Consider the following 11,056-nt stretch of genomic DNA (forward strand, 5'->3'; position numbering starts at 1 on the left):
TTTCACGGTTTCTAAAATTTCGAATTCGAATATTTCGAATATTTTTTTTACTTCAGGTTCGATAAATTCGAAGATTTCGAAATTCTTTGTAAAAAATATTCGAAAACTTCGAACGCTTCGAATTTTTATAGACATGAAGTTCGAACAATTTGAAGATTTCGAATTTCTTTTTGCATAAAGTTCGAAAAGTTTGAAGGTTTCGATTCTCTTTTACGCTAAATTAAAAAAAAAAAAAAACAACTTCGAAGATTTTGAATTTTTTTCTAATCCAAGTTTTCAAAGTTCGAAGTACGATTTTCAAGTTTTTCCACAGTTTCAGTTTCAAATAACGTTTTCACGACTCACTGGTTTTCACAAAATCAAGTTTAGAAAAGTTAGGGTGTGATATCTAGATTCTGCGAAGTTGGTCAGGCAATTAAATGAGACTACGAGTGTCCCGGACGTGCTAGAATATTTGCCAGTGCAGAATTGTGACCGCCAGCCCCGGGGGGGGGGGGGGGGGGGGGGGGGCCTTTAACCTGCATCACGCAGTAGAGATTGCACGAACACACTGTTTTACGAGACTCTTCCAGTTCGAAAGGGCCAGGGGCGAGCAGGAGGTTGAGGCTCAGAAAAACCGTGAAGCGACCTGGCAAACTAGCTCGCCACCCCTTGCACGCTGGTAGTAATCCGATCCGGTGAAGTTTATAATTGTCCTGGAGGTTTATTTTCTGGGACGGAGGAATCGCCTCGCAAAAAGCACAAAAGCCGACACAACTCGAGGTCGAGGAGCGTTCTACCATACAAGTGGCGTCGGCAGAGAAAAAACGGGGGGAAATAGGGTAGCGGGGGGAGGGGGGGGGGGGGGTGCTTTAGCCTCCTTTTCCCCCTTGCAGGTATTTCAGACTGTTAAAAAAAATACGGGGAAAGAGGGCGTGGTCGAGCTTATTTCAATCTGAAATTATTTATGCATATGTATAGCTAATATCGCTCTTCACTGCGTAAAAGGTTGCGTAGATGGTCATTGTTAGAAACTCGTTGTCAGAAGGCACTGCTCGTCACATGCTTAGTGGTTCGGAAGTTCAAAGCTGTCTTTTCGACCTAAACACCTGTGCCGATAGTAACAAAAGAAAAAAAAAAAGAATAAATGCGGGAAGAAAAAGCAGGAGAAAAAAAAAATCTATCAAGAATTCGTCGGAAGTGTTCTATTCTTGCATATTCAGAGGTTCAGAACTTCGAAGCAAGTTTTTTTTACCAAAATGTGTACAGGCTAAAAGAAACACGTCCCAGGAACGTGAAGCAAAAAAAAAAAAAAAGTTTTCTTTTAATGACGTGCTGAACTTGAACACTACTAGAAATCTTCTCCCATGAGTTAATTTATTCCTTAACGTGAAAAAACAATAAATATATTATTTTGTATTCTGCAGATGGCAATGACATGTACTGTCTGTGGTGTTAATTTAAATGCGATACCTCAAACAACTTAGACGAAAATACATATCAAGTTTAGGTCATAATTGCATGCAGATACATGTTTGGACATTTCTTCGAAACTCACGTTGAATAACAATAATCACATCTTAAGACGGCACTTACCTAAGCTATACATAGATCATTCTTAAAAAAGTATAACTTATCTACCATGAATAGCTCCGGCTGCAGCGTGCTTCAAATCTGGCACAAACGATAATCGTCAAAAACCCGTCGTCCTTCCTCGCCCCTTCGGCGATTTATTTCTTTAAACCTAAGCATGCCAGAACATTGAAATAAACGACATTGTCTTTCGTAAGGAACGCAGCACCGCGTGTAAAAGTTTGAGAAAAAAAAAATTACGAATGTACCCCACTACTTGAAATCAAATGAAACCGTCCGCCGGTCTTTCGAAGTTCGACGAACGTCGAACTTTTACCCTAAAAGTTCGAAGTTCGTCGAACTTCTGACTTTCCAGAATTCGAAAGTTCGAAACTTTTCGAAATCTCTTGATAAATAAGTTCGAAATTCATCAATTTTTTTGGTCAGTCAAGTTCGAAAGTTCGACAAGCATCGAACCTTGCAGCGCAATAAATTCGAAAGTTCGAAAAAGATCGAATTTCTTAGCGTAATAAGTTCGACGGTTCGAAAAGTGTCGAACTTCTTAGCTTAACAAGTTCGAAAATTCGACCTCCGTCGAATTTTACGATATAGACAATTCGAAAAATCGAAATCTTTCGAACCTTTCGAACCGCTTGATTCGATCATCGAAACTTCGATTCGAAAAAAGTTCGAGGCATCCCTAACAGTGAGTAAAAAAGTCGCCATGTTCAGGCAGAATAACCTCCTGCTGAATAAACAACTAACGACAAATTTGACTTTTTGACTTTGTTTGACTGCGTTGGTGCAACTAATCTCGTGCCGCACGACAAGGAAAAAATGTTTCTTCGGGAGTTAAATTTTCGGTGAAGTAGGAAGTAAAAAAAGAAAAAGAAAAAGAGCTGTAGAGAGAAAAGTAGTTCCAAGAAGTTTCTTAAAATCTAATGTTTTTTTTAAAATAGCTGTAAGTGAACGTGGAATTAGTCATTTTTCGGGCAGGGGTTCAGTTGGAAGTCATATCAGTTCTCCTTTAGATGAAGCACAGCTTTTTTAGACTCCGGCTGGAAAGGAAGTGGGTCCGTGTGTTTGTTTGGTTTTGTTCAAGGTCCTAAGCTTTTAGTTTGGGATTGAGCTCACCGTTTACGGTTAAGATGAAGACCAGTGTGCGTAGGATTGTACAGATTACAAAGGTTGACCTTTTGACATCGGTGGTCGGTGGTTAGGTTGTGGGTATATAAGACATTGAGGAAATAAACGCAGTAGCTGAGTTTGAGACGTTCTTTTCCCCTGTCTTTCTTTTTCGACACCGTTTCCCTGCTTTTACCACAGTCTCGGGTTTTCTACATCATGATCAACATCCACCAGCTCGCCTGCGTACTCACTGTTTTTTCACGAAAAGAGAATATTTCCCTCAAGTGGGGTTTGTAGTAGAAGAGGAGGAAAAAGAAAATCAGCTGTTAGTCCCAGGGTGTGTATTGTCTTTTTTATGTGCATGTTTATTGTAGTTCAGCTGGTCTTACCTGAAGTAGTTGCTTTAAAATAAAGTATCTCTCTCTCTTTTTCTCTACCTGAAGTATGAACCAACTAGCTCAACTTAAGCCTTTTACCGTTGCTTGGTTTTTCGCTCAGCCAAATCGCTCATATGCGGTGCACTCTGATGAAAACACAACCGTGTTGAATCGTGTAAAAGTATTTAGAATATTTATAGATCACGCCGCTGAACTTGCATCGCTCGAAGAACTTCCTATTTGTGAGCGCCTTTTCGGCTTGCGTTTGTTGGAAACACAGCCACTTTGATCCGAGGCAATCGATAATAGCGTTGGTGACATCACCAAGTAGGGGACTCACAGAGCACTGGCGAACACCAATGTTTTCGTCGCTTCCGACGGTTCCCTGGAAGCCGCCAGCGGCGTAAAAGCGTAGAGCTGCGAGGACTTGTTCTTCGACCGTCAACACACGGGGCCCTTCACGATGCCTCTGGAGCTTTCCGCGAAGCTGGTCGCACAGCCAGCGAGTCGCCCCTTTCGTCAGCCGGTATTCGCCTACAAATCTCGCATTGTTTGTCTCGAAAGCATCCCGGTGATCTCTAAAAACTCGATCCGCTGGCGAACCCAACAGTACACTCTAAAAAAAAAAGGTGCCCGAAAGAACCATTTTGGGTTCTTTCACTTGTCCGATGGGCGGCACCTTTAAAGGTTCCGGAAAGAACGTACATTATCGGTTCTTCTGGTGAACCCAATTTTTGGGTTCTTTATAAATCCTTTTTCGGTTTTTTAGCAGAACCCTAGGAATGGTTATTTTTGGCTCCGATAATGGTACTTCAAAAGAACTATTTATATGGGTTCTTGTCTGAACCATAATTGGATCCTTCTTAGAACGTTTTATGGGTTCTTTCAAGAACGCCTTAGTTCTTTTTAGCCACCTTTCGTAAGGTTCTTTTTAAAACCATTTAGCGCTCTTTCGAAGAACGAATTCTTTGGTTCTTTATGGAGCGTTATTAGGATCTTTTATTGAATCTTTGATCGGGGCTGTATAGAACCGTTAAGGGTTCTTTCTAGCCACCTTACAATAGGATCTTTCTAAAACCATTTATGGCTTTCTAAAAAAAACATTTATTGGTTCTTTATTGAATCTTATTTGGATCTTCTATCGAGCTCCTGATCGATGCTTTATGTATATTATTGCTTTTTAGCCACCTTATTATAAATTATTAATGGTACCATAATGGGTGTTTACCAACCAGACAATAAAGTGAACGATTCACGGCTTCTTAAAATAAAAATTTTACTGAACCTGATTTTGATATCTTAATAGAGGCTTGTTTGATGATTAATAAAACGATCTAAGTGAATCATATGGCGAGTTATCTACTTTTACTATTCTCTACAAAGTATTTAGTGCTCCCAAAAGCGTCTGATTGACCAAAGCCAATAATTATAAAAACAAGACACTTGTTCACTTTACATATTTTATTTAGCCTATTATTCAACGCGAACATACAAAACTACTGACATCTTTTGAGGAAAATACTGAAAACAAACAGAGTAATTAAACAATTAACATTTTATTGAAACGATGACCACTTAACTGGACAAAAAGGTTTCATATCTTTTAACAGCGACAGGCATGTTTTTCCCTCCAAGAGAACAAAAAAAAGTGAGCGATACATATCATCGTGTGTGAGATGTCTGCTGGGTGCTTCACATCAAAGATGTAGTAAAGGGCAAACAATGTACTAACAGCTTCAATTTCTGTGGTGATGCCGGTCACGGCTTCCAGGCCATCAACGAAAACACAAAATTCATCCTCCTTGACTTGGATGATCGGTGTCAACACACTTACGTTCTGCAACAGTCAAAAAAGATAACATTATCACATGCATGTCAATATTTATACTTTATACGTGAATAGGTAATGTGGGTCCCCTGTAACTGAATTATATATATATATATATATACACATATATATATATATATATATATATATATATATATATATAGTAAGGTTAACAGATATGTTAAACAAAAACGTGAAAGTTACACTTATGCCACTCGAAGAGGTGGGTTATACTGCCAGGGGGGCATTATGTGGGTGGCTAATCTTTGCGATAAGTCAGCTAATTAATTCAATTCGTTAATTAACTTTTTAATTGGTGAAAGTGGACATATGGTTTTAATTATAAACTTGCTGAGCGTCATCGAAACCACTGAATCAGTAATTTTCAGAATGACTTCGAGCGCGTGAGAAGCGTAGTAGTGCAGTAAAGTTACCGGTCGAGAAGCAGGTACAAGGCTAGCGGTTGCGGAACATGGATGATTAGATTAGGGAGTCTTCGTAGATCGTTTTGGCCGTCCCGCAACGCTCTCTGTAACCCACTATACGATATCCGGAACTCTACAGTCAAGGCCTTCGGAGCGCAGGCGCAGTAGCGGTTTCTTCGTTGAGGAGGGCTTAGCGGAGGGGGAAACGCGGTCTACGAAAACTTCCTATTATCATCGCGTTCTGCAACCGCTAGCCTTGCACCTGCTTCACGAGTGTTAACTTTAGTGCACTACAACGCTTCTCACGCGCTCAAAGTCTTTCTGATAATTACTGATTCAGTGGTTTTTGATGACGCTGAGCAAGTTTCTAATTGGAACCATATGTCGATTTTCATTAATTAAAAAGTTAATTGACGAATTTTAATTAATTATTTGACTGATCGATTAGCCCCCTTTAGTATGTCCCCCTCGCCATATAACTCACCTGCACAAACAGCATAACCGTTACTTTCACGACTTTTCTTTTAAACAAATCTCGTCAACTTAAAAAAAAAAAAAAAAAGAACTACATTGCATGCACCAAGTATATAACTCTACTGTTCGGTCAAGATATGTTTTGTTTATATTCCCTATATCTTCAAAATTATAGGATAAGTTGATTACGTTTAAATACTGTCAAGAAAATGTACTAAAAATAATTAAGCATACATATATAAAAATATATTAGAGACCACTTTACTTACGTTGTTGGACGTGAAGAGCAGGTGTCTCTTTCATGGAACACCAATGGCAGGCTCAGGAGGCCGACCCTTCAAGGATTGTCTGCAAACACGTACATAACCTGAAGATATAGTTTATACATTTCGACATTTGAAATGACTCAATCTGGATGAGCATAGTACAAGGCGTGCAGTCATTTAATTCCTACTGGTTGATAAATCGTACTGCACCGGCTATATTTCTCATCTATAGCGGAGACATGACTTGCAAAAGCAGATGGGAAGACCAATATCCGCTGTATAGACAACCACAACACCACAATACACTTGCCTTTTTTTTTGCATCTCACCACTACTCTACAGCTTATCTGATGGCACAAGTTTCCAATAATACCAATTCTAAACCAACATATGATTGCAATTAGCCACGCCACACTTTTCTTGAGGCCGCGCTCTAACATCGGGCAAATTTAATGTAGAGTTGCTACATTTTTTTAATGTAGCTTGTAAAAATTTACAAAGCTGTCGTTTTGCACGCATGTTTATAATATCGGTGGGTAGGTTCAACAAAATCCAATGGTCATAGCAAAATTATCTAAGTGGAAAATTAAAACCTTAAAGATGGCTCCTTACTCGCAAGAATTCTCTTTTATAAATTTACTGTTCGTTCTTCATGCGGTCAAGGTTACCGGCTGATACTGCAACGAGCGCTTTTTTGCCATTTTCTTTTTATATTTTATAATTTTTTAACTAAGTAATTTATTTTTATAAATCTATAGTGAGCGATCTCAGTAAGAGTTGTATACAGCAAATTGTAAGGAGGACATTTTAATCGTGTTTTTTTATTACTAGCAAGATGTAATTCATTAATTACCAAATTTTTTGCTAAAATGATTGGCTGCGACTATTGAACTTAGTGTAAATTTACTGGCGAAAAATAAAATATAATTCTTTAGTTACTGCTGACTCTTTTTTTCTAAATTTGCAATAAAGAAAAAAATTAAGGCGAAATCGTTTTAGACATCCGTCACAAAAGTCTTATGCGTAGTATACGGACTGTCCCCCCAAGCAGGCTCGATATCCGGCGTATCCGGATATCAGACATTCGGCGTGACCCCTAACGCTGTCAGGTCGCGTGACAATTTTTACCAAGTTATCCTCGCCGATAAGATTTTCTACGTTAAAATTAAGCGTAAAAACTTCGCATTGAAGATGGCTGCGTTATTAATGATTCGCATTCAACATTTTATTTTAAGCAACTGAGAAAATGGCCACGAGCAGTCGTCTTCCAAGCACTGCAGGTGTCTAATATTTGTGGCAATATGCGACACAACGCGATAGTGATAGTGATAGCAAAATAAAGTGAACAAAAATAAAACCAGCAATAATGTCTCGCCGCGAAATAAAAAAAAAAAATGTGTGCGTGTTTTTTTTTATGATTATGAAGTACGGATTAACGTTTTTCGCCTCATATTGTCACAGCCATAGGCTAGTGAATTCTCTGAGACCTTTTATTGGGATTTTTCTTTTATGTTGAGAGTAAAAATTTAAATAGAAAAGTTAAAAAAAAATAGTAATTTTAAATTTGGAGTCGCCAGATTTCATAGCATTGAGAATATGAGGGCGAAGAAAACTCTTGCGAGTGGTAAGCAATTCTTAAAAAGCTTGTATTTACTGCTCGTATATTTTGACATGACGATCCGGTCTCGTCATCAATATTACAAACAAGCTTGCAAATTGACTTCTCGCTGAATATCTTAATTAACTTGAAAATAAACGTGAAAAAAGCTTCCGAGATGTCCGCTGTGATCCAGTGCTGCGGTTTCTTTACCATGACTCAATGTTTTAGTAGTAGAACCAATACAAAAAGAGTCGCAGCTTCTGGCTTCAACAATCCACCTCTTTAGAAATCATGGTTCCAGAGTTTCTGATATAAAAACAGATGTTCGCGCTCCTTGGATTCACGAGCGACCATGGCATGCTTTCAAGCGAGAGTTAGCGAGAGCGCTCGTGGTGTGCACACGCGTTCTCTGCCCAAAAATCTCGAACCGGTGAGTTCCTAAAAAAGGTGGCTCGAGCAGCCAAAGCACCGCGAAGGGGAAACGAGCAGGTGCTGGAGTCCAGGCGTCCTAAAGCAACGCCTTACGCTTCATGCACTCTCTATGACGCGCCATTTCCTTCTCTCACCGATTAACAAAAATGTAAGTTTCAGTGACCGGTACCATAATACTGATAGTATTACACTTAGAATATACTTTCAATACGCACATATACAGGAAAAATATTTACCTTGAAAGGCAGAACACGCAGATCCCAATCGGTTTTCTGGTCGACCATGCGCTGACATCATCCGTCGTCCACTTGTCCATGTCCAGAGTCATTTTCCGAGTGAACGAAATGGCGCGCTGGGTATCTTCGCTGGCTTAGCGCCGCGTAGTGGGGAGGACCCCATAGCGGCCCATGCATGCCACAAAATGTCACGGAAAAAGAAGAAAAAAAAAAAAAGAAGAGCAACACGTACAGCAACCAAACAGAAACCAACGCAGACGAGAAACCCGTCTGGAGCTAACACAAAGCAGGCAGACCGGGAGGAACCAAAAACCCGACAAGCCCCCCACCCGACGCCGACGTTTCCTTTCTGCGTCCCGAAATGCGACAAACGTAGGCGCCTTTGAAGTAAGGTCGCCCACCCTTTAATTTCTCCTCAAGGTTACTTCCCTTATTACACCCCCCCCCCCCCCCCCCCCCTCTTTGACTTCGGCATGTGCCGCACCGGCTCAAAAACATGTTTCTCTTTCCCTTCACCTCTATCCTCTCTCCACCCCCACCCTCCCTTCCTTCCCTATCATCCTCTCAACCCTTCCAACTCTGTGCGGTGACTGTAGGTCTGGTGACGGATGTCAAAATAAATGTACGCTGCCAGGAATTCTAGGAGAGCCCAGAGCCATACGGGTCAGCGCCACCTCCAGGTCGATCTCGACAACTTTTCTTGGCATTTCCGGGGACAGCAGAAGGACCCGCGCTCAAAACGGTAGAGGGAACGCGTGCCTGCACCTTTCACTGCACTGCCCCCGCGCTCCCGTGCCGAAATGACCTTGCTTGAAAGCACGCTTTCTCTCTCGCCTATTCCCACAAAGCACCCTCTCAAGTCGTCCCGAAGCCACATTTCTTACTTTTTTCGAAAAGCGTTCTTTTGAAGGCAGAATCTCGAAGGGACACGCCTCCTTTTGCGCAAAGAACCCTTTTCAGTCGATTTGGCACGCTTATTTTTGAGAGTGTAGAGATGCATATGTTAGGGTCGCCATCTTTTACGATGCAGATTGATCTCCGGCTTCGTCTCGACCACTCAGTTAACTGCATCGTCAAAGTGCATCGTGACGACATTTTGACGTCACCGCCAGCTGCATTATTTTACGAGCATAGATCTAACTGCATAGGAAAAAACTACATTTCAACGTCATGTCACTAGACCCGAGAGAATAGCCAATCAGTGCCCGATGCAGTTTTCTCCATTATTTAGTTTGCGTTCCAACATAAATAGACAGGAGCCCATCTCGACACTTGCTTTAGGGATTGCAGATGCGTTCCGATTTTCGAAAAATTTTCTGTAATAGGAAGAATTCGGGACCCGCACTGGCCAGGACCCGCACTGTAGGGATGCACTGTAGAAATTGTGGATGCATTCCGAATTTCTAAAAATTTTCTGTAATAGGAAAAGGTCGGGACCCGCTAACCAGAGGGATAATGGAAGCTCGAAAAATAGCGCTTCTCGCTGACAAGTGGGCTAGTAGTCCGTCCTTAACACTGACTCGAAAAGAGCTCAAAGTTTTGTCCAGAAAACTGCGGTGAGGATTCAGAAGCATATTTAGAAGTGTCTGTATTCGTGCTGTTGTGCTGATCATAGAGATTGGGAGAGTCAACCCAACGACGGGAACAAAGAGAATACAAAACGAATTGTAAGTCAGCGCGTGTGCTTGTCCGTTTGTGTGTCGGTGTGTGTGATTGATCTTGCGCGGTTAACCTTAACATATGAATCACCAACTCGTCCAAGTTTCCATTTTATCAAGGAACCAGCATGGCGCTATAACACAGTCAACATTAAGAGCTCGTGCCGGGAGAGGTTCTTTCACGTGCTTCTGAACCAAAAATAATCAAGAGCCGCTTAAAACTGGTCTGATGCCAGGTCACCACCAAAGGCAAAGTGCACATAGAGGTACCATAGGATGGACGCGTACGGTTTAGTAGAAAGAAGGGGACCGCGTCGGTCAACCAATAAACTGTCATTAGAAATGAACATACTCGTTGCGTACGCATATGATTCTCTTCAAAGCCGTATTAGTATCGGCTAGAGGGCGTGGTACGCCCTTTGCTTATCTCAAGCGATCGATTAAGGCATCGCTGAGTTATACTTCTTGTTACATAAAAAAACAAAGCTTTGCGCATTGTTCATGTGATGCACAAAGTAGTTCTGAAATGTTTGGTTCTCGGAGGAAGACGCCATAATTTTAGCGTTTAGAACGTGCACCGTCTTTTGATAAAATAACGTAAAACTAATAGAAAATTCCCCCACATATATCTTGAATCATCGCATGAAGGAATAAATCAGTAAAGCCCCTAAAAAAACGGAACTTTTTTTTTTATACTACGGTCTTTGAAATGAGTGCGAGTGGACTTTGCAATAGTTTGATATGGTATCAGACAAAAGTCTCTTTGCTACAAGCAGTTTCCGAGGCCGTTCGCTTTATGGTATTGTACGACGTATAAAAATGTTCATCCCCCACTGTGCAGAAATAACGCGGCACCTAAATGAACGCCTGCGCAAAGGCCTCAACTGGCGTTGGACGGGGGCACAGAAAAATGCTTTCCTCCAACTGCCCAGAGGTATTGCCGAAAAACACCATTTGAAGCTCCCAGACATCAACCATGCGTTTGTACTGCAAATTAATGCGAGAGGCTAAGGTTCAGACGCTGTGTTGCTGCAAAACCTGGATGGCACCTTATGACCCGTAGTGTTTGGTGGCCATACGT

At 41.1% G+C, this 11,056-nt stretch overlaps 1 long non-coding RNA gene across 1 annotated transcript; it reads right to left on the reverse strand.

Moving 5' to 3' along the window:
- Positions 1-4,735: 4,735 nt before the first annotated feature.
- Positions 4,736-8,403, reverse strand: LOC121837087. Its single transcript, XR_006078106.1, has 3 exons — positions 8,318-8,403; positions 6,053-6,131; positions 4,736-4,893 (listed from the first exon to the last, which is right to left on the reverse strand). It is a non-coding gene; the product is annotated as an uncharacterized LOC121837087 (long non-coding RNA).
- Between the last annotated feature and the right edge of the window lie 2,653 nt (positions 8,404-11,056).

The sequence above is a fragment of the Ixodes scapularis genome, unplaced genomic scaffold (genome assembly GCF_016920785.2).
Source record: "Ixodes scapularis isolate PalLabHiFi unplaced genomic scaffold, ASM1692078v2 PGA_scaffold3__209_contigs__length_174095766, whole genome shotgun sequence".
Lineage (NCBI taxonomy): Eukaryota > Metazoa > Arthropoda > Arachnida > Ixodida > Ixodidae > Ixodes > Ixodes scapularis.